At 34.9% G+C, this 25,297-nt stretch overlaps 1 long non-coding RNA gene across 1 annotated transcript in view; it reads left to right on the top strand.

Annotated features, from left to right (window-relative positions):
* LOC130544001 (uncharacterized) overlaps nucleotides 1-22,912 on the top strand; it is a 506,551-nt gene extending 483,639 nt beyond the window's left edge. Inside the window, exon 4 of the long non-coding RNA XR_008959844.1 lies at nucleotides 22,842-22,912. This is a non-coding gene — a long non-coding RNA (uncharacterized LOC130544001). The remainder of the gene's footprint in view (nucleotides 1-22,841) is intronic.
* The last annotated feature ends 2,385 nt before the right edge of the window (nucleotides 22,913-25,297 follow it).

The following is a 25,297-nucleotide window of genomic DNA, read 5'->3' as shown; positions in this document are numbered from 1 at the left end:
ATTATCACCTCAAATTTGGTCCTCTATTCCAAATAATCAGTTTATTTATATTAAATTAATCAGGATGATTTTGTATAGTCTTTTTTAATCAATAGAAGATTATTTTTACCTTCTAAAAGCATTTCTAACATCATAAGACATTTATTAATAAAAGTGTTTTATTGGAAACGTTTTACTTTATGTCTCTTAGAGAAGTTCAATGTTTGGACTTGATCATAATCTTACAATAATATAGCAATGCTTTTTCATTTACAATCACAAAGCCTCCAATTATTCATGATTGGGTTTCCTATCCCAACTTTATTATTAAAAGACACAATAGTTAATATTTTCATTGTTAAGAAAATTGATCAAAATAAACATGGGAACAACAAAATTATTGATTTTGAAATTTTCTGCACTCACCTTTACCAAATAGAAGTTATCTATACAAAGATATTCCTTGCTTTTATTCAATATGATAAAAATAAGAAGGACCTAGATGCCAAAATGCAAGCTCATGAGTTTATTTCCCTTTCCCATCTTCATGTTTCCCTCCACTCAGCTCGGCATTGCTTTTTAATGCTTCTTATTTTCAATACTTATTTCAGTTTTCTTCCTGCTCCTGACATGTGTATGGTAGAACCTGACAATTTTATATGTTGCTTACAAAAAAGAGAAGAATGCTTTTCTGAAGATGCCACTGTTTGTAGTTAAATAAACCATTCTTCATGATAAGGATTTTCTTATATTTATTCAGAGGATTCCATTCTTTTCCCTTATGACTTGATAATAGTCCTGCTATTCTAACCCTTCAGTAAAACTGTGTTTAGTATCCAATTTGAGATATTTGCAGCATACACTGTTCTTCATATAAGATTAGCTTTTTAATAATAGCTTCTTTTGAATTAGGAAAGAATTGCTACAATAGTGAGGGAAACACATGGGGAAATATAATCAATGATGGTTTTGTGTAGGCATTTATAATTTCTTTGTTCTGAAGGTTTCTGCAGTTCTTGGTTAGAAGGGAAAAGGAACAGCCACTACTGTCTAGCCATTACTTCTTTCAGTGTAAAAGCATTGGTGATTATCTAGGCTATTTCTTCATACCGTTTAAAGAATCCATTTTTAGCAGACTTCTACCAACCAGAGATATCATCCATAAAGACTTACAATTGCTTTGCTCAGTGGTATAATAAAAAAAAAAAATCATGAAATCTACAACCAGACAATGTTGTTTAGAATCCTGTGTTACCTGAGGCTAATTGTTTCATTCTCTGAACCTTTGGTTTTCCTATTTGTAAAGTGAGAAGATCCTAAAGTTAAACGAGGTTACATATGTAAAATATGAACTAGTTCTTTGCCCATAGTTGGACCTAACCAGGATAAGCTATCTTTATTCTTAGAGATTTAATACCTGCTTGATTCAGATAAATAGGAGAGCACTCAGTTTGGAAACGTAAAAAGATGCTACGAATAAATTGGATCACATTCACACTGAATTAAGTGATAAGGAATATTTTGTCTTGTGTAACAAGAGGTCCAGGAATCAGGAAGACTCACAGTGTAGGATATCAAGTTTTTTTCTGCTCAAATTCTGATTCCTTCCTTTCATCCTCCTCCTCATGTTGGCTTTTTTGCCAAGCCACCTCTCTCATAGTCACAAGACAACTGCCAGCTGGAACAAGGATAACTCATTTCCAGCAGTGGGAGTCAAAGCTGTCACTCAACCATGACCTATTAGTCTTTACTTTTGAACTGATTAGGACACCAGATCTTGTACCCACCACTGGACTAATAACAATCTTGTGTAACTAAATAGGTATTGCCAATTTACAACCACAAACTAAGTTCAAAGATTTGCTAGACCACACTGCTAAAAAGGAGGAGAACCAGAATCAGAACACAGTGTTCTAATGCCATGTTCAATGATCATAGCAGCACCATTCAGTTTTATCACTAAGATAATACATACACACATACACACAAATAAATATATGCATATACACTAGACCTTTACATGTCTCAAGGTAAATATGTATATGTGTAGGTGTATAGTTTAGCATCGGTTTTAATAAAACCATTTTTGAGACCTTAAGTTACATTTTAATTTATTTTACCTTTTCTTAAGAAATTGACCTATATAGTTTAAATAGTCTGTGGTTCTTTAGTCTTGGCAAATTCTGAAATAGTTTTTTTTTTTAATACTATTTAACTCAAGTTTATATTCACCTTTCCAACAAAGTGATCTGTGGCTAAAAATTTCCCTAGGTTTAAATTAATCTGGATCTTGTTTAGTCAGTTTTCACCATTTATATCTCGGTTCTGGCCTTCTTGTCTTTATTCCTTTTGTTTTTATTCCTTTCAATAATTTAACGCAGCAAAATACTGTAGGTGAATCTCATAACATGAATGTATTTTGTGGTCTCTGAGTTTTCTGGTTAGAGACCCAGGCATATGACATAAGTAAACAGGATGGCAATTAGATTAGTGATTTTACTTAAGGTAACTAATGAGTATTTTGCATAAAATACCCATTTCATACTAGACCTAGGATTTTATAATAGGTCCCTGAACAAGGGAATGTGCTTAAAAACTGTCTTCCATGTTTTCTAAAAATCAATCCCTACCCCAGCAGTAATATATGCACAACATATAGAGCCCTTCCTTGAGTTTTATATATATTGCAAAGTGCTCTAGATACAACAACCAGTCATCTCCTGTTCTTTCTTTTCTTACTTGGAGGGATGATAATATGTCTCCTTTTGCATTTATTTTCAGGGAAGACCTGCAGGTCTTAACCAACTTTCAGTCTGTGCCTTCTGAATAACATGTGGCCCGCTGCCCAACACATACTTTTGGATCTAAATAAATAATTAATCATATGTCATATCTTCTTTCCATGGCTGAGAAGTCCTCTGAAAAACATTCAAGCTATGATGAATCTGAAAGCCAGAGGCCTGGCCTTAGAATCAAAGGCAGACCTTCCATAATGGAATACAGACAGTAATCAATTAAGAAGTTCTATCCATCTACCTTCAGTCATTTGAAGATATACTTGTCTAGTCATCTATCCAGAGGGAAGAATCGGATACTTTCCATTAAGATAAGGCACTGATTATAGACACCCTCAAACCAATAGAATCATAAGGTTTCTGTCCAGTTCATTTTTATTTTAGGACATATAGGAATTTGAGACTAGGTTAAAAATAACTCCATATGTTTTCATTTGGGCCATTTCCCTCAGTAACTCTATCCCATTGAAGTACAGAATCTTAGGCATTCCAAGTTAAGTCACTAAAAATATTTGTGGAGAAGAAGTTAAAATTCTCAAGACTAACTTTATTCAAAGCAAGAAAAAGCTAAAGTGGTATGCTTCCACATATCATGTATCTATCAGCAGCTTCATCTATCCTAAAGGATCTTTAATTTCTACATGGTTCCATTCTTATAAAATAAATAAAAGAAAGACAAATTTTAAAAAATTAAGCCTATTTGACAAAGGGCCACAAACTCCCTACATGAGAGCTAATATACAGTGAAAACTTAAATGAATACTTAATAGTAAGGTAAAAGAATGAACAAACAGTTTCAAGTTTGCTTTGATTTTATGGCATTTATTTTCAACACAGTTGATTGTGTGTGTGTGTGTGTGTGTGTGTGTGTGTGTGTGTATTTATAACCTAAAAATTGCCCACTGGAAACTACAGAGGATTGTAGAAATACAAAGCCACAGATCTAAGTGAAATTAAGATAATAACTGAGCTCTATCAAATATAAGAAAGCAAGATTTATAACTTAAACATATAAACAAACCAAAGTACATGCTTTTCCTCCTTTGAACAAAGTCAGAAATCCCTTGTAGTCTTCTTGTATTCTTTCACTGAAGAACATCTAGTTGAAATTATTCTTTTTCTAAATTAGTTCTTGAGATATTCCAATATCAAAAATCTGGATGGTATGAAGTTAGTGCTCCCCAACTGACAGAGTGATGGGTCAAGCTTTTCCTGAAAGCTATGAGCCCCCTACCCCCACCCAGGATGGAGGATGTTTGGCCATTTCTTGGTTTTGATTTTATTCATGTTTTTATCTGTTTTCAGACATCATTATAGAATGGTTTTTGTCTAGATCCATCATAGTCAAAGAGTGATCTTATCTGTTGTTGATGTTCTATGAAATTGTTTACGTTCAAGAGGAGAAATCCAAGACTCTGCTGTGAAAACCAGGCCAACAGGTAGCAACACCAAGACCTGAATGATCGTATCAGGCCAGCTCCTTGATATCAGTTGTTGCTTTTCCCTTTTGTAGCAGGCACATTGAGATCAGGGTAAGAAAAAGTACAAAGAAAAATAGTAAATATTTATTTATTGGACACATATTACATGCCAGCACTATATTAAATTCACAACAATCTTGAGAATTAATTACCATTTTAATGCACATGCTTCCAATAAGGAAAATAAAGCTTAGAGAAATAAAGTTTCCTGCTTAAAATGACATTGCCTGTAAAAATTTGGAATTAGAATCCCAAGCCTTTATAGCCAATGCACTTAATCATTACCTTATAAAAGAAAGTGAGTATGAGCACAACATTGGTGCATGAAAGATAAGCTTCTCAGAAGAACTTGGGAAGATGGCAGAGTAGGAGGACCCTGATCTGTCCCCATTCTATGTCTACAACTAGATATCATGCACATCCAAGTCCATAAACTGGAGAGTGATCAAAGCCTAGAAGAACAAACTCCACAACTAAATATAAAGAAGCAGCTCCATCTGAATGCCCAGAAAGGCAGAGGGAGGAGACCCACAGGAGGAAGGGAGCTCTGTACACAGAGAGGGCAGAGAAGCAGGCCCTTTTACCAGGGAGCTCACACAAGGAAACAAATCCTCATGAGGTTTAGTTTTGAGAACTAGAGGGGCTGAATTCCATGAGTTTGTATAACCAGTGAGCCTTTGAACCTGGAGCTCTACAAGTCAGCTAACTCAGCACTGGGTGAGCCTGGAGGGTCAGTGATAACTAGGTGCCTTCTCTTAAAGGAACAGCAGCCTGTGTGCAAAGGCAACATAAAAATGGCAGTTTATACAATGCAGGAGGATAAATGGGAAGACACCTATTCTTACTGATTTTGGAGTGTGCTGGGGGACTTCTCCAAAACTGAGGAAGCTGCAGACACGATTTTCCTCCCCCAAGCCCCAACATAAACACAGAGCCATCTGCACGGAGGCAAGGCTGCACAGAGACTAGTTACCCAGCCTGCTAGTAGTGCGCCATGCACACAATTTCTCCTGAGGACTCACTGACACCAAACCTGTCAACCTGGGCTTGGGGAAAATTTTGTTAAAGCCATGTGTGCACCATACCCAGCCATTGGGTGCACAAGCACCATTTTTCCTCATGCCCCCAGCTGCCCTGACACTCAATGCCCAGCATAGGACTAGTAGCCCAGCATGCATTTTTCTAACACAGCCATTCTGCTCAGAAGTTTTTTGGTAGACATACCCCCTCAGAGATGGCCTATCTGTGTCCTGCTAATACTGCAGAGAACAAGCACAGCCCACAACAGGGAAAGAGGCAGTATAGACTACTAAACTGAAAGGAAAAGTGCTTCAGACACAACATCAGAGGGTAAGCAACATACATAGGATACTCTCCTGAAATGCCAGGTTCTGCTGTACAGAGGACACAGCACTGCAGGGCACTCCAGACCCCCTCCTTCATAAAATCACTACTTTCAAGAGCAGAAGACATAGCTGACTTTCTTAACATGTAGAAACAGACACAGAGAGGTAGACAAAATGAGGAGACAGAGAAATTCATCCTAAATGAAAGAACAGGACAAGGCCACACACAGAGATCTAAAAGAAACAGATATAAGTAATATTCCTGATAGCGTATTTAAAGCAATGATCATAAGGATACTCACTGGACTTGAGAAAAGAGTGGAAGACATAAGTGAGATCCTTAACACAGAGATAGGGAATAACATAGCAGAAATAAAGGGCTCAATAAGTGAAATGAAAAACACATTTAATGGAATGAACAGCAGTCGAAAGAAGCAGAGAAATGAATTTGTAACCTAGAAGACAGTAACGGAAAGTAATCAAGCTGAACAAAAAAGAGAGAAGACAATTATGCAAAACAAGAATAGACTTAGGGAACTCAATGACTCCATCAAACATAGTAAAATTCATATTACAGGAGTAGTAGAAGAAGAAGAGAAATAAAGGGGGGTCAGCAAGTTTATTTGAAGACATAATAGCTGAAAACTTCCCTCATCTGGGGAAGGAAACAAATATCCATATCCAGGAGGCACAGAGGATGCCCATCAAAATCAACAAAAGGAGTCCCACATGAAGATATATTGCAATTAAATTGACAAAATATAGTGATAAAAAAAATTTAAAGGGAGCAAGATAAAAGAGGAGAGTAACTTACAAGGGAAAACCCATGAAGCTAGCAAGAGATTTTTCAACAGAAACTTTGCAAGACGGAAGGGAGTGGCATGATATATTCAAAGTGCTGTATGGGAAAAATTTACAGCCAAGAATACTTTATCCAACAAGGCTTTCATTCAGAATAGAAGGAGAGATAGAGAGTTTCTCAGACAAACAAATTAAAGGAGTTTATGACCACTAAACCAACTCTGCAAGAAATATTAAACATGACTCTTCAGTGGGAGAGACCAAAAGTGATTATATAGAGGTAGGAAACACAAAAACAGTAAAAAATGAATATTTTTATAAAAAAATCAGACAAAGAAACTCGCAAAATTAAAGGATATAAAATATAACACCATGTACCTATAATGTGGGGAGGAGAAGAAAAAAGAATAGGTACAGACTTATGTGACCATCAACTTAATATAGACTGCTATATGCAGAAGAGGTTATAGACAAACCTAATGGTAGCCATATATAAAAAACACTAATAAACATGCAAAGAATACACAGAAATAAATCCAAACTTATCATTAAAGAAAATCACATAAATTGAAGCAGAAAGAAACAAGAAAGGATCAGAGAAAAATCTTCAGTAACAGCCACAGAACAATCAATAAAATGACAATAAATGTGTATCTATCAATAATTACTCTTAATATAAATGGACTAAACACTCCAGTCAAAAGACATAGGGGTGACAGAATTGATAAAAAAACAAACAAACAAAAAAAAAAAAAAAACAACAATAACAACAAAAAACAACAACAAGACCCATCTATATGCTTCCTACGAGAGACTCCTAAAGTCACTTGCATATTGAAAGTGAGGGAATGGAGAAACATCTATCATGCAAATGGATGTCAAAAGAAAGCCAGAGTAACAATACTTATATTGAACAAACTAGACCTTAAAACAAAGGCTGTAACAAGATACAAAGAAGGACAATACATCATAATAAAGGGAACAATCCACAAGAAGATATAAAGAATGTAAACAACAGAGTAGCACCCAAATACATAAAACAGTTAATAACAAACACAAAGGAATTAATTGGTAATAATACAATGATAGTAAGGACTTTAACATCCCACTTTCATCAATAGACAGATCATCTAAACAGCAAATCAACAAAGGAACAATGACTTTGAATGATAGACTGGACCAGATGGATTTAGCAAATATATTCAGAACATTCCATTCTAAAATAGCAGAACACACATTCTTTTTAAGTCCACATGAAACATTCTCCAGGATAGGTCACATATTAGCTCACAAAGTAAGATTCAATAAATTCAAGAAGTTTGAGATCATACCATGCATCTTTTCTGACAACAATGCTATGAAACTAGACACCAAAGACAAAAAAAAAAAAAAATCTAGATAGACCATAAGTGCATGGATGTTAAATAACATTCTATTGAACAATGGGTCAATGGGGAAATCAAAGAAGAAATTAACAAGTACGTGGAAACCAAGGAAAATGAAAATACAATAGTCCAAAACCTTTGGGATGCAGCAAAGGCAGTCTTAAGATATAGCAATACAGGCCTACTCCCAAGAAGCAAGAAAAATGTCGAAAGGGGTGCCTGGGTGGCTCAGTTGGTTAACCAACTGCCTTTGGCTTGGGTCATGATCCCAGAGTCCCAGGACTGAGTCCCACATTGGGCTCCCCACTCAGCAGGGAGTCTGCTTCTCCCTCTCCCTCTGTGATCTCTCTCACTTTCACCACTTTAATTCAACATAGTACTGGAAGTCCTAAGCACAACAATCAGACAACCAAAAGAAAAAGAATCCAAGTTGATAAGGAGGAAGTAAAACTTCCACTATTTGCAGATGATATGACACTATAAATTGAAAACCCAAAAGACTCCACCAAAAGACTGCTCGACCTTAAAAATTAATTCATTAGAGTTGCAGGATACAAAATCAATGTACAGAAATCTGTCGCATTTCCATACACCAATAATGAAGCAGCAGAAAGAGAAATTAAGAAAATAATCCCATTTACAATTGCACCAAAAATAATAAGATACCTAGGAATAAATCTAATCAAAGAGGTGAAAGACCTGTAGTCTGAGAACCATAAAACACTGATGAAAGTAATTAAACATGACACAAATGGAAAAACATTCTATGCTCATGGATTAGGAGAACAAATATTGTGAAATGTCTATATTGCCCAAAGTAATCTACACATTTAAAGTAATCTGTATCAAAATACCAAGAGCATTTTTCACAGAAGTAAAACAATCATAAAATTTGTGTGGAACCCTGAATAGTGAAAACAACCTTGAAGAACAAAAAGGTGAAAGCTGTCACAATTCCAGACTTCAAGTTACATTACAAAGTTGTACCAATCAAAACAGTACAGTACTGGCACAAAAATAGAAATATAGATCAATGAAACAGAAAAGAAAATCTGCAGATAAATCCACAATTATATGGTCAATTTAGCTTCAATAAAACAGGAAAGAATTTGCAATGGGAAGAAGACGATCGCTTCAAAAATGGTGTTGGGAAAACTCAACAGCTATATGCAAAAGAATGAAACTGGGCCACTGTCTTACACCATACACAAAAATAAATTCAAAATAGATTAAGGAGACCCGAAACCATAAAAATCCTGGAAGAAAGCACAGTCAGTAATTTCTCTGACATGAGCCATAACAGCTTTCTAGATATGTCTCCTGAGGCCAGGGAAACAAAAGCAAAAATAAACTATTGGGATTACATCAAAATAAAAAGCTTCTGCATAACAAAGGAAACAGTCAACAAAACTAAAAGACTATCTACTGAATGGGAGAAGATTTTTGCAAATGGCATAACTGATAAAGGGTTAGTACCCAAAATATGTAAAGAACTGATACAACACAACACCCAAAAAGTAAATAATCCAATTTAAAAATGGGCCAAAGACAGGAACAGATATTTCTCCAAAGAGGACTTCCAGATGGCAAACCTCCACATGAAAAGATGCTCATCACCACTCATCCTTAGGGAGATGCAAATCAAAACTACAATGAGAAAGGTGCCTGGGTGGCTCAGTCAGTTAAGCAACTGCCTTCCACTTGGGTCATGATCCCAGGGTCCTGGGATCAAGCCTGGCATCAGGCTCTCCTCTCAGCAGTGAGTGTGCTTCTCCCTCTCCCTCTGTGATCTTTCTCACTTTCAAACTCCCTCACATAAATAAATAAAGAAATAAATAAATAAATAAATAAATAAAATATTTTAAAAAAACTACAATGAGATATCACCTCATACCTGTCAGAATGACTAAAATGAAAAACATAAGAAACAGCAGGTGTTGGTGAGCATGTGGAGAAAAAGGAAGCCTCATGTACTGTTGGTGGGAATGCAAACTGGAGCTGTCACTGAGAAAACAGTATGGAAATTCCTCAAAAAGTTAAAAATAGTACTTCTAGGTATTAATGCAAAGAATTCAAAAATACTGATTCAAAGGGATACATGCACCTCTATGTTTATTGCAACATTATTTACAATAGCCAAGATATGGAAGCAGCCCAAGTGTCCATTAATTGATGAATAAAGAAGATATGATATATACATATATATATAATTATATATTATTATATATATAATTATATATTATTATATATATAATTATATATTATTATATATATAATTATATATTATTATATATATAATTATATATTATTATATATATAATTATATATATATATAATGAAATATTATTCAGCCATAAAAAGAATGAAATTTTGCCATTGCGCTGACATGGATGGAGCTAGGGAGTGTAATACTAAGTGAAATAAATCAGTCAGAGAAAGACGAATACCATGATTTCACTCATATGTGGAATTCAAGAAACAAACAAACGTGCAAAGGAAGAAGAAGAGAGAGAAAAATTAAGAAATAGACTCTTAATTATAGAGAACAAACTGATGGTTAATTGAGGGGAGGGTGTTGGGGGATGGGTTAAATAGGCAATGGGGATTAAGGAGTGTACTTGTCATGATGAGCATTTGCTGATGCATAGAATTGTTGAATTACTATACTGTACACCTGAAACTAATATAACCCTGTAAGTTAACTAACTGGAAATAAAATAAAAAAACCTAAAGAAACAAACAAAAAAAAAGGTAAGCCTCTCCATTAAGCCATAAAATATATGAGGGCAAAGATACTGTGTTTTTCATTTCTGATTTTTCCAGAACAATGAGACCAGTGAGTTGTAAACAATGGTGCTTAGTAAAATTTTAATGGTTAATGTGATGGGTGATGGATGAACTGATGGATGGAATCAAAGTTTCACATCTGACCAGGATTAAGACTATTTAATATAACTTTAACTTGTGTCGCAGGAAGAAGGAAGAAAACTTAAAATGTCAGTAATAGCAATTATTCAACTTTTGGATTGCATATGATTTTTCACAACAAACCTCCATGTATATATTCTCAAAAGTCTTATTTTTCACAAGATGGAAGTTCAGATATGTTAAGTCCTCACCCAAAGTCACATTATTAGCCAATGGCCAAACATGGGCTAGACTCTTGGCCTCCCCACCTTTCAGTCCAGTGAACTATCTCCCTAATTATACAATCTTTTTTCTTATAATTCCCCCAAATAATTTGGTAATAAAAGGAAATTTCATAATGTTCACAATATTTTTCTTATATTTTCTAAATATGAGCATTTATGGAATATTTGCATTTAATTGTTCATGATGAAACTATGCCCAACATACAACCCTGTCTCCAGGGCTACTTTTTAGGTAAATATTCTTTTTTGTCCTTGACAGCCTATAGCTGTTTTAGTTCTTGAGTACTATAAAAAAAAAATGTACAGTTCATGTGTACTTTTTAACATTATCTTTGTGTGCACGCTTTTATTTTTCTTCTTGTTTTTTGGGGGGGGAGGAGTTCGGCATTTAAATAATGTTGATAACTCAGGAAAACTTAATATCTGTCTAAAAGCAATGATACTACAGGCTCTTTGAAGAATGTAAATGCTGCATTTGGGGGGAAAAAAGATCTTAAGTTGTGTGATGAATTAAGGGGAAAAAAACCAATATTTTTTTATTAGGTTAGTCATCATACAGTACATCATTAGTTTTTGATGTAGTGTTCCATGATTCATTATTTGCATATAACACCTAGTGCTCATTACGAAAAATCCAAAAACTGCAGTTCATGTTAATACCAAGCCACAAAGAAACATACTCAAACAGGCTAACATAAATCTTATGTAATCCCCTTGAAAAATGCTTTTCTATTGGCTCTGTAGGAATACTGGTTTTCAATTAGGTTAAACTTGATGTTCTATTGATTACGGACACCAAGCTCCTATCACCCAAATCATCTTCCATGTTCCAAAGGATCAGTTTTGCACTCCACACACAGAATATACTGATCCACTTTGCAAAACTGAATTTTAAACTAAAATTGGTCCTGGAGAATATTATTTAACTCTTTCATTTGGTAGAATGAGAAAACAAAAACTAAAAAAGTTTCACTGATTTACTAAAGATATCTATTTGATAAATTCTAGAAACCATACTAGAAGCCACATTTTGGGATGTCCTGTGAAGCATTCTGTTTCCTCTCATCCTTCAATAATAGGTAATATATGTATAACTTTGGGAAATACTATTCAAATGCTTTTAGAACCACTGTCCCACTGTGGCTCTGGATCTCAACACCCAACTTCAATAAGTGAAATCAAAGCCATATAAGTCAATTGACAAGCTGCTTTCTGCCTGTTTGTCTTACATGCCTTTGGAGGTCCCTGTTTGATAGAGCAATATTTAAATGTTTATACAAGTTACCAGAAAAAATTATATGTTATATTGTTTCCCTTTTAAACTAGACTTCAAATAACATAATTATTATTTTTATGTGTGGCTTTCCTCTCTGGATATGATTTTTAAAGATTATATCTGACCTTGAATAAAGCCAATATTTGTGACCTCAATCCATTACTGCATAAATCAGTCATATTTATCAGGCTGTGGATTTTAATTTAGTATAATTTGGCACTATACCAAAAAATAAAAAATGATAAAAACCATGAGCTGTTCACCCATTATTATTTATTTACTTCTAACGAAAGGTTTGTCTGTAGAATTTCAGTCAGGTCATATGCCTTTAAATAGACAGGCAAAACAGAGGAATGGAACATTCTGTTGACAGGTGAATGTGAATCAGTCTAGTTTCATTCAAAGAAAAATAATCAGGCTCTTTTCAAATAATATAAAATGCAAAATGATTGCCTGTTGGAGAGGAGGGGCCTTATCAGCTTCTCTTCTCAGAGAAGTGATTGCCATGTTCTAGCTGGAGGAACCTAGGCTGCAGTTATCTTGTGACTTCTTTGCAGTCTCCGATATTTATTAACAGTTGATTTTCTGTAGCTGCTCTTCTCCTTCTCCCTCCTCCAGTGTAAATTAGCTTCCCGAAATCTACATCTAGCCTTCATTTTCTTATCTGTCTTGCAAAAAGGATGATTATTTCATTATTGGTTTAGAAGAGTCTTTCATATTCAGTGGTGCAGCTCTGGTTTCGGGCAGACATTTAACAGACTCTCTGTTTGTTTTATTCCTTGTCTCATCATTTTAATCAAAACCCCGAGACTGAGGATTTTGTAGTAACAAACAAAAATAAAGGGAGATTATGAATTGTTGCCTCCACAGAAAATGCAGTATTCATCAGGAATTCCTGGTGGGATTGAAACAGGGTCGACTTCAAACATGTGAAAACAATTATACTCACCTACGAAAAGGCTTTTCATAAATAGAATATCTGTCTTTCAAGTTTCTTACTAGGCTAATACCTAAGCAGTGTCCCTCCTTTGAGGCTCAAGCTATATTTTATTGTCTTAAGGTTGCCAGGGGAAGGTTTTCAGCATATAAGTTTATTTTTTTATATAAGAACTGCACTCTTGCTCTCTCCCAAATACTTTGTAATTTTTTTTTTCTTATGGCTTTTCTTCTTCTTTGCTCTATAGACTTTAACATTAACTCTCTGGCTTACTGCATAGACACTGTCCTGGATTCTTGATATTGAACCACTATGGGGAAAATGTAGGTGTCATGCCCTCATTTTTAGATTCAGATGATTCAAAATAGTCTGAAAGCCCTAGTCTCACACTGGCCCTGCACTCCTTTGATCATATTTTGATAAATGTTTTAGAAGCAGTACAAGAATTGGGTTAGCTATTTAAGTAGAAGTCAGCTTATAATGGGACAACATGCAAATGGTCTAATATGACCCATGTTTCTCCTTAATGTACAAATTAAGTTTTCTGTTACCCATAAAAATCAAATAGGTCAAAATAGCTAACTTCCTAGTATCCTAAATGCTAATAACTACTATATGCCTAATTATACCTTATTTACATTTAGAAATCCTTGCTCACATCTATATATCTTTGATATAACTTATTCAAATGACTCAAGTATGAATTTGATTCTTATATGGCTTTGGGTTTATATATCCACTAATAAAGTTTAACCATATTCCAATGTTGCAATAAATAAAGAATTTAAACATCGATTTCAATGTTAGATATGCTTATCATCTGGCATCTCTGACATAATGTTAAACATGTTTGTCCTATTGGTGTGGTATATTTAAGTAGAGAAATATAAATTGTGTTTATTGTCGATTGCTCTGTAACGAATTGTACCAAAACACAGCAGTTTGAAATACCAAATTTTTATTATCTCGTAGTTTCTGTGGGTCATGGATCAAGGTAGTGTAGCTGGCTGCCTAAGGCTCAGGTCTTTCATGAGGCTGAAATGAAGGTAGCAGCCAAGACTGAGGTCATTTCAAGGCCTAAATGGAAGAAGATGCACTTTCATGCTCATTCATAGACTATTGACAAACCTCAGGTACTCTTTGATAAGAGTCAGAGTCATTGATTCCTTGCCATATGGTCTTTCAAGAGGTCCTTAACACATGGCACTGGTTTTCCCCAGACCAACGACTCTATAAGAGTGAGTGAGAAAGAGGGAAGCCACAGACTTTTTGAAGTCTAATTTCATAAGCAATATCCCATCACTTCTGCAGTGTCCTTCTTGTTAGAAGTAAGTCACTACGTCTAACCCACGCACAAGGAGAGGGTATTACACAAATACATAAATGCCAGGAGGGGGAGATTTTTGAGTTCCATTTTGGAAGCTGTCTCCCACAGTCCACTCTTTGGCCTCTAATTGTTCATGTTCCTTCCACATACAAAAAAAGGCTCATTCTCTTTCAGAGTCCCCCAAATCTCATCCCATTACAATAAGTGAGGATGTGCTTGGTTATACTGCAGTAACAACTATAAGTCTCAGTGACTTAAACATAAAGAAAGTAGAAAATTAAATCCAGTTTTATTTGTCAGTCATACTGCATGTCTATCATAGGTTGACTAAGGACTCTTCTTATGTTGTCCTCCCTCAGAGATTCTCCAAGATCATTGGTGTTGGGGGGTGGGGGGGATTGATACTGTTAAAGGCTTCTACATGGAAGTGACATGTGTTGCTTGTGCTCAAATAGCAGGGACTCACTAATTTTAAGGACACACAAAAGTACATTTCCACCATGTGCCTGAAAAGAAGTGGAACAAAAACATCAATGAATAGTCCAAGAGACTAACATAATGGGTAAAGTTATATATTTCACCTCTACCTAACTAAATTCACAGCAAAGTGATTATGGGCCAAATTTTGATATATTGAACTCATTCCACAAATATTTACTGAGTACTATTGGATACTAGGCTTATGCAAAATGTTAAGGACTAAGAGCAGAAAAATAGCAGGTCTACCTTCTGGTTTCTCAATGTAGTGGGCAAAGATATAAATATACAGGTAATTACAAAGTAGAAATAATTATAAAATGTTATTTAAGACATAGTAAAGTCTTTTGAGGCAGACTTGAAGCTATTAGAGAGGACGTCTCACAGTAGATGAACTTTGATGAGTTCTGATACGTGTGTAGACATAAGCCAGGGAGAAAAAAAAAGTCAAGAAAGAACTTTTTCAATGTTTCCTTAATAAAATGAATTTATGATGATTATCTTCCAGGTCAAAAGCCCTGATTCTTCTGAATCTGCAGTTCACTACTGTCTTAGCCTAATCAAGTAAATGGGCAACTGTGTACCTAGATTTCCTCATCTGTGAAATGAGAAGGTTTAATTAGATGTTGCCCAAGACCTTTTTCAGCTGTAAAATTCTATGATTATTCCTGGCTCTAGAGGATGTTTTTTTCAACAGCACCTTCTATAGGAAAATTATTAAATAATTACCCTATAAAACAGTCACTTACTAAAACAGGTCAGTAAATACCTATGGGAAATCCTCATATCTGAAAATTGTATTCTCATCCCTTCTGAAACACAATATGTTCAGAATTGATCACAAAAAGTATAATAAGATGTAGTTTAAAATAGACTGGTATGAAGTTGCTGTTCATGGAAAACTTCTCTTGCAACATTTCTCATCATTAATCTACCACTCTAGATATTTCTAATGATTTTCATATATAAAGACACTCTTCCTATTTGATGTGTTGGATTTGTATATTTGCTTATGAAAAAACTCTGATCCTCCCTTCCATGCAAACACACACACATGCACACACACACACACACACACACACATGCACACACACAAACACACATGCAATTTATTTTGCACTGAAATTGACAGGATACCATGCTCTCTTTTCGACTCCCCACTCCTTTGTGGATCCTCCTACTTCTGGGGAAAATCCTTGGTTGTGAAGGTCCAGTCTTCACCATTCATAGCAAAGCCATCGCTCTCCTGCCAGTCCACTTAACCCCACATCAGGAGTCTTCTCTTTGTCAGGCTATTCCCCATCTCCTCTTTCACTGGTCTAACCTAGACTTTCAAAGCAAATACCCCTACCAAGTATTGGTCAAGATGTGATACAATAGGAACATATATATATTTCAGGGGAGTATAATTGCTACAACCACTTTGGAAAACAGTTTGGCATTATCTACTGAAGTTGAACATATGCATACCAGATGATCCAGCAATTCTACTCCTCATTATGTACAAAATGTGTACCCAAAAATATCTACAAGGATGTTTATTGCAACATCAACTATAGTTGCTCTAAACTGGAAATGACCCAATGCCCATCAGCTATAGAATATACATATAAAGTGTGGTATATTCAAATGTGATATTTGACAAATGGCAATATGAATGAAACTGATAAGCATAATGTTAAGTAAAGAAGTAATATGTAATATATGATTACATTGACATAATGTTCAAGGCAGCTCTGAACTCTAGGGTTAGAAATCAAGATGATGTTTGTTTACCTTTGATGAATAGGGAGAAATGGGATTGGGAGGGAACATGGAGTTTCTGTGGCACTAGAAATGTTCTATATTTTGACCTGGGTAGTGGTCACCCTAGTGTTTACTTCTGTATGACTCATATAAACACACTGTACCTAGACTTAAAAAAAAAAATTAAAAAGTACTTGAATCTTACAAGAAATTCTGTTTTTTTTTAAAGGACCTTGTAGAAACATATCATACAAAACAAAACAAAACAAAAAAACTTCTTCATTTAGTGATGAGAGGAACAACTGATTGTGTGGGTGTGTAAATAGATAGATAAATAGATAGATCGATGATAATGTGTTTATAGACAGAGAGAACAATGCAACAGAGTAAAAGCCCAAAATAAACCCACAATTATTTGGTCAATTTATCTTCAACAAAGCAGGAAAGAATATGCAATGGGAAAAAGACAGTCTCTTCAAAAATGGTGTTGGGAAAACTCAACAGCTATATGCAAAAGAATGAAACTGGGCCACTGTCTTACACCATACACAAAAATAAGGATCTAAATGTGAGACCTGAAACCATAAAAATCCCGGAAGAGAGCACAGTCAGTAATTTCTCTGACATGAACCATAACAGCTTTCTAGATATGTCTCCTGAGGCCAGGGAAACAAAAGCAAACATAAACTCTTGGGACTACATCAAAATAAAAAGCTTCTGCATAACAAAGGAAACAATCAACAAAACTAAAAGACTATCTACTGAATGGGAGAAGATTTTTGCAAATGGCATAACTGATAAAGGGTTAGTACCCAAAATATGTAAAGAACTGATACAACTCAACACCCAAAAAGTAAATAATCCAATTTAAAAATGGGCCAAAGACAGGAACAGATATTTCTCCAAAGAGGACTTCCAGATGGCAAACTTCCACCTGAAAAGATGTTCATCATTAGGGAGATGCAAATCAAAACTACAAAGAGATATCACCTCATAGCAGTCAGAATGGCTAAAACGAAAAGCATAAGAAATAGCAGGTGTTCGAGTTCTCAACATTTGCTACAACATGGATGGCACTGGAGGAGATAATGCTAAGTGAAATAAGTCAAGCAGAGAAAGACAACTATCATATGATTTCTCTCATCTATGGAACATAAGAACTAAGATGATCGGTAGGGGAAGAAAGGGATAAAGAAAGGGGGGTAATCAGAAGGGGGAATGAAACATGAGAGACTATGGACTATGAGAAACAAACTGAGGACTTCAGAGGGGAGGGGAGTGGGGGAGTGGGATAGACCGGTGATGGGTAGTAAGGAGGGCACGTATTGCATGGTGCACTGGGTGTTATACACAACTAATGAATCATCGAGCCTTACATCGGAAACCGGGGATGTACTGTATGGTGACTAACATAATATAATAAAAAATCATTAAAAAAAAAAAAAGAAATAGCAGGTGTTGGCAAGGATGTGGAGAAAAAGGAACTCTCGTGCACTGTTAGTGATAATGCAGACTGCATCAGTCACTGTGGAAAACAGTAAGGAGCTTCCTCAAAAAGTTAAAAATAGCACTACCCTATGATCCAGTAATCGCACTTCTGGGTATTTACCCAAAGAATACAAAAACACTAATTCAAAAGGACACATGCACCCCTATGTTTACTATTTTTCATGGCCAAATTATGGAAGCACCCCAAGTGTCCACTTGAGATGAATGGATAGAGAAATGATGGCATACACACGCGCACACACATACACACACACACACACACACACACACACACACACAATGGAATGCTACTGAGACATAGAAAATAATGAAATCTTGCCATTTGCAGCAACACTGATGGATCTAGAGAGCATATATTGTATGACTTCACTCATATGCAGAAAACAAACAAAGGAAAAAAAAGAGAGACAAACCAAAAAATGGTCTTTTAACTGTAGAGAATAAGAGATTGTTACCAGAGAGCAGGTGGGTAGGAGGGTGGGCGAAATAGGTGAAGAGGTACACTTATGTTGATGAGCACTGAGCAATATATGGAATTGTTGAATCACTGTATTGTACACCTGAAACTAATATAAAACTATGTGTTAATTACACTGGAATTAAATTTTAAACAAATAAGTAAATAAAAAGAGAAAATAAAAAGAAAAAAGAAAACAAACGAAAAAAGAGAAAAAGAAACAGAGAGGGAGGGAGGAAGGAAGGAAAAAAGAAGCAAAGTTATGTAACTCAGGGGTCCAACATATTTGACAGAACAGAGCTTAAAATCATGCACACCACTACAGGTTTCCTACTATATGATCTGCATATGAAATCAGGACTTAACAATTTTGCAAGTCAGGTAGCTTTAGGTATTTCAAATTTTATTTTTCCTGGATGTTTGTTTACCTAGCATTGCTTATCTAGTATGAACTCAAATCTCTGAAAATGTGAGAACAATGACTAAAGAAAAACATGTGCAAACAATTCTGAATAAAAGAGAATGAAAGCCTCTTAATGAAATCTCTTGAATATGTAATTTGAAACTACTTTAAAGGGTCCCAGTTGCTTGCGCTAATATAGAATCTGTTTTAAAATAACATGCATTTTGATAATTATCATTTGGGGGAGTATTTTAGAATAAGGTTAGCAGCAAAAGAAACTTCATGTGAAGTAAACTTCTTTTCTAATTTAAATAGAGTAGTAAAAAGCATCACACTATAACATATAAATTAAATTCCAGCTTTTCTGTTGAAATACCTTTTTTTTAATGTTTGAAGTACTTTAATTAAAAGATGCCTATTACATATACTGGAGTCATAGGTTAGTAATGAAACTTGGAACTTTCACACTAGAACCGAAGCCATGCCATACAGCAAAGAAAAATTACAGTGAGGAAGTCCCAGGAATTTTTTATGGGTCAGAATATAAAATATCCATGATTTGATTCCAGCTAACTCCATTTTGAAAATAAAATAAAAGATGATATTCTCCTGACGTAAATGAAAAGATCTATGCGAAATGAAAGGCTATTTATGAGATATTTGTTATTTCTGTGGGGAAAAACTGGGTTTATGACTGAAGTAAGTGGAAACCTTCAAAACTTAGAATCATTTTCCATGCACATCTGTAAATAATAAAACTGTATCAGACCAGAATATACTTCACCATAGATGGTTCTGCTCTTGAAAGTTACTGACTGTAGCACTTAAAGTTTCCTCAGCCATGACAATTAGTCGGAGCTTTGGCAAACACCATCTAAATGAGAGGTACAGCTTTGTACGTTGCAACAGTTTCTTTTTCTTGTTTCTTTCACTCTCACACACACATCAGGCATGGTCGATGAGCTAGATTGCATTTATTAGGCTAAATCAGTGGCTGAAAATTCATTTTGTTCTGCTTATGAGAATCCACTATTTTTCTCAATTTTCAGGAGAAAAATGAGACTTCTTAATAATTTGCACTTTGACTACAGTAGGAAGTCCAGTTGACTTAAACATTAAGCCTGACTTAGAAGAACTGAGGTCTTTACATATATATGATTCTGTATGGTGTTAAATCTTTCTGTTGTCTTTTCTACCTAGATCAACAGGCCATTAGGTTGATATTTGTGCTCAAAAAGGGAAGGTAGCTTTGTGATGGTCTGAGAAGAAGAGTTGGCTTAATGTCTATGGAAACTTTAAGAAATGACTTCCCCTGGCAATGTGTGTTTGCCAGACACGGAAGAGACAAGTGCTTTGCCAAGGGAAATTATATATTAACGTTGATGTGAATGAACTACAAATTTATTAAAGTTACCATAAAATCTAGCTTAAAAATGTCATTCAAAAATAATCTAAATGAGCTGTGGAGGAGAGCTTGAGGATTTTTTCTTCAGGTTAAAAGGCGGTTGCTTTCTCTTAATTCTTCAGAAAGGAAACAAGGAGGACCATTTCCTCTTTATTTCCCTTATTATAAATAGGGCTGAAAGTAAATGATGTGTCTGAAAGGTAGGTTCTGACAAACAGTACTAAATTTAACCAGCAAGTGGATGATAGTACAGAGACAGATGGGTGAGATTTATGAGGAGACCTTTTGGAAGTGGCCTCAAACAGGTGGTTGCCCAAAAGGAGTCAGTGTGTGTAGTGTTTTTGGATGGAGGAGTAAGGGGGTGGGGAAGAGATGTGTGTCGTCAATAAATACAGGGAGGCATGCTGACTGAGACTTAATATTGCTTGTCAGATGTCTCTATTTTTGTCTAAACTTCAAAAGCTATTTCATTGTACTTTAAGAAGAGCAGAAGGTCTTGGGTTCTGTGATTGGTTATTGTTTTGAAAAGGAAAGAAAATTACCTTTCATTTCGTTCTATTGGCATTAAATCCCCAGTAGAGATTCGAAGGATGTTCCAAGTCACTGCAACTATCTCAAGGAGCTTTTGAGTCCATTACTTCTGACTAAGGTTTTGTAATGCTCTCACCGTTGTAGGAAAAACTGCAAATAGAAGCCTAGGAAAGCAGTTTTGCAAGAATGTTTTGATGTTTCCACTTGCTTTGAACTCCTAAGCAAAATCAGATTTTACCTTTAAGGTATTTACCGAAAGGTATTTTGAAGACTGTGCTAAATGAAGCCTTGCATTTCCCACCAAAAGAATAACTGTATTTAGAGTAATGTTTCCTGTGAAATTTTCATGGTACATTTTATCTCAAGAGCCAAGTTATTAAAAAAAGAGAGAGAGAGAGAGAGAAAATTATGTACTGTATACTATGTCAGAGGCTCAGCTAAAACCTGGAACATAACAGAACCAGTTGCTGTGGGGGTACTATAGTTTACAACCTAATGGTAGAGATCAAACAAGTCAAACAGTCACAGTCTGGGTAGGCTAAGTACTATAACAAGCACCTGACAATTTAATGGCATGAAGAACTGAAATTTAACTCTCATTTACACAAAACTCCAATGCCAATAGATGTTCCTAGTCATGGGGGGGTGATGGATGGTCATCTTTGTAACTCTTTAGTATCAATAGACTTTATTACTGGGGGTGAGGGGTGATCCTGAGATCTTTGGCTGAAGGACCAGGCTCTTTCTGTCTTATGGATCATTCCTCCTGAAGCCCTCAGGGATTCTACTTGGAATAGGGAACATTGAATGAAGGATCATGTATGAGATCGTTTTAAGGCCAGGTCTGATATTGCCATCATTTATATCTAGCTCTATTCCATCATGAAGAATTCAGTCACATGGGCATATCTATCTGCAAAACCTAATGTGACTCAATAACAGGAAGAAAAAGGAAACAGTTTGGTGAACAACTAGCTAGTTTCTGTGACGCAATGTAATGCACCAACGAAATATACAGAACTGCTGGAGCATCTAGGAAATATCTCTAAGCAAAACTTGGAGGGGGCAGGATGTCAAAGAATGTTTTCCATATGGAATGACAACTTGGCAAAGATTGAATACATGGTAAAGAGTTGTGTAGACAGTGGTCTAGACAGAAGGAAACAATTATGAAAACAAACAAGAATCATTAGGATAGTCTTTAAAACTTGTAAAATGATCCCATTGAGAAATTAAGATACCTTGACTTTTTAATTTGTTTTAGAGTTGTGGATTTAAAAAAAATTAATAATTGAGATTCTTTTACATAAATGTAATACTTAGAAGATTTAGTAAACTTCATACTCATTAGTCCTAGGGTGAGGATGACAAATGAGGATTTGCTTTAACTTGGCTTCCAGGGTTTAACAATCTAGGTGGCATCCAGTTCCATAAAGAAGAAAGGATGGAAGTTTTGAAATGTATCATGCAATTTCAGGAAGCAACAAACTGAGACATTTGGTAAACTTGATGAAACAATTGCAAGGAGGTAGTCTGGCCATTTTATGTCAGACACGCTAGTTGCAATCCAAAATATTAAGGAAAAGTCAATATTCACTGCTTTACAGTGTATAGACAAAAGAGAGTTCCATGTTAACTTTTGGCATTTCAGTATTTCAATTGAAGATTTTTCTCACATAAAGTTGATACCAGCTTTTCATCTACCCTCTTGCTTTTTCTCCTCTCCATCTCAAACTACCTTAAAAAAGATGATGGCAGAAATATGATATAAAAGACAATTTAGAGTTGGAAATATTGTTTTTAAAATAATGTTGTTTTCTATCTTGCTAATTAGGTTTTGAATCTCTTGAGGCCAGGGACTGTCAGAATACCTACATTGGGTGATACAAGGTAAGTCTGCAATACATCTTAACCCTTCTTTGTCTTCTTTGGATTCTAATACTTAATGCAGGGCCTGCTATATAGTTAGCATTCAACAAATACTGATTGGAATAGATGCAAGGAAGGAATATTCAAACATTGTATTCTACTCACCTTATAGTCCTCTTATAAAATATGCTAAGATTAAATGGTTCTTTACTATGGATAACCAGTTTTTCTTTTATAAATAAAATTATTCTCAAAACAATGGAACAACTAAGAAATGATCTGTCAATGAAGGATATATTTTTCAGTTTTGAATCATGGATGATGTTAGTCATGAATGTGTGGGAAATCTAACAATGGGTTAAAGTTTTCAACTGGAGCAGCAGATGCCTATAGTTTAAATGTTGATTGAATTTAGCTGTTGCTACTATGAAATTATTAGCCCTCGGCGGTGGTCTTGCCTACATACTTTGTTTTGTTTTTTCTGGAAGCTACAAAGCTATTTGTTGTTAATGAGGGAATAAAGCGAGAAAACAGATTAGCAAATAGATTAGCAAAATTTTAGATGTATTTATAACAGGTTATAATGTGATGCATTTAGTTCTCAGTATTTTGCAACAAAATTTTTGCTATTAATGCAGTTTTGTTACCTTACATATCCTTTCTGTAATATGAACATATCATCTATCATGATAATACTTTTTTGATAAAAATCCTCTACCATTTTTTTCTTGCCCATTGCAACTTAATACTTTGTTTCTGATCTAAAATGATACATCTCTGAAATAAATCATTCCTACACTTTCTCTAAAATATTTGATCTGTTGACTTACCATTTAAAACTATTAGCCTGTATAAATTTGTTATGAATTATAAAACAAACTAAAATGATTTTAATTGAGGTTTCTAAATACAAATTTTGTAAATAAAGTTTACAAAGTTTAAAAGTTACTTAGCATGCTTAAATACTATTCTTTCATAAAAATTTTAAGTTCCCAGCTTAAAGGAAAGAATACCACCTCCCAAATTCTGTTAACTTCATTTTTTAGTTGATGTTTCTTTTGTTTCTAAGAAAAAAGGAATATTAATATACAGAAAAGGCACACAAACTTCCTTCAGAAACCAAGATATAATTGAAGTCAAATTAGATGAGAATTGAGTGAACGAACAAGAGAGAGGTTGTAGTAAATTTATTTCAGGCTCTCAGTCTGTTTCCTCTTTAGTTCCTCATTGTTTCTATTTTATATATTAAGATTCAGCTCACCTACACCATAAAGCTTTCCTGAATACCCCCAGTCAAAATGATGCTGTCTTCTGAACTCCTGTGTCTTTGTTCATGATTCTCTTACAATATTAATCATTCTGTTTTATGGTTCAGTAATTTGTATAGAATCGGCTTCTATTTTCTGAGCACATCATGTTCCAGAGTAAGTTTAAAAACCAGTTGTTCGGGAATCCAAAGTACTTATTCCCATAGAACTAATAATACAAATGATGTTCCTATTTTCTTTTAAGTTCTATCTCTGTCTAATCTAGTGTCGATAAAAATATTTCAAACATACCTCCATTTATGATATAGCTTCTTCAGAACAAATCATTTCTATTATAAGGGGCAAATTGCATAGGTTCTAAACCTAGACTTGCCTGGATTCACTATTTGCTATCTGTTTGATATTAGGCAAATAATTCACTTGTGTGTGCCTGAGGTTTCTCATCTGTAAAATGGTGATAATAATTGTACGTACTTCTTAGACTGTTGTGAGGATTAAATGAGTTTTATATGAAAAGTCCTTCAGAACAGAACCTAACATATAGTAGGGGATATATTGGGTAGTCTGTAAATGTTATCATTATTATTTTCATTGAAACTTAGAATGTCAGGAACTCATTTGCCCACATATAGGCATGTTTGAAAGCGGAAATATGAAATGCGTTTTAGAAGTTTACCTTCTGGAGACAAGATAGATGAGTCAAAGAGCACAGTATCTCATGCTTGTATATTCAAGATGAATAAAAATGGAAACAAAATAGTGTAATTCTCTTCATCTTATCATAGTAGTGACAGTAGAAATAGCAGTGATTATTATTGGTACTACTTACTGAGCCCTTAAGATGTGTCAAGCATGAAATAAAGGGCTTTGCATGGCATTCTCATAGCTTCTGATTATAGATAAAGAAACTGGTGGTCAAGGAGCAAAGATCTCTCACAGCTAATAAGAGTTAGAACAAGAATCTAAACCACAGACTTTCTGACTTTTACATCTTACAGAGTTCCCAATCCACCAAACACAATGATGTGAACCAGGTCCAAAGTATTTTTCAGATTAGTATCTACTCATTTCTAATGTCTTGTAAGAGGCTCTTCTGTCACTTAACAAATCTATCTTGTTCTTTCCAACCCTGTCTTATTCAGATTGCCTAAAA

The sequence above is a fragment of the Ursus arctos genome, unplaced genomic scaffold (assembly GCF_023065955.2).
Source record: "Ursus arctos isolate Adak ecotype North America unplaced genomic scaffold, UrsArc2.0 scaffold_18, whole genome shotgun sequence".
Taxonomy (NCBI): Eukaryota; Metazoa; Chordata; class Mammalia; order Carnivora; family Ursidae; genus Ursus; species Ursus arctos.
The sequence above is the reverse complement of the archived record's forward strand: the minus strand, read 5'-3'. Positions and strand labels throughout refer to the sequence as shown.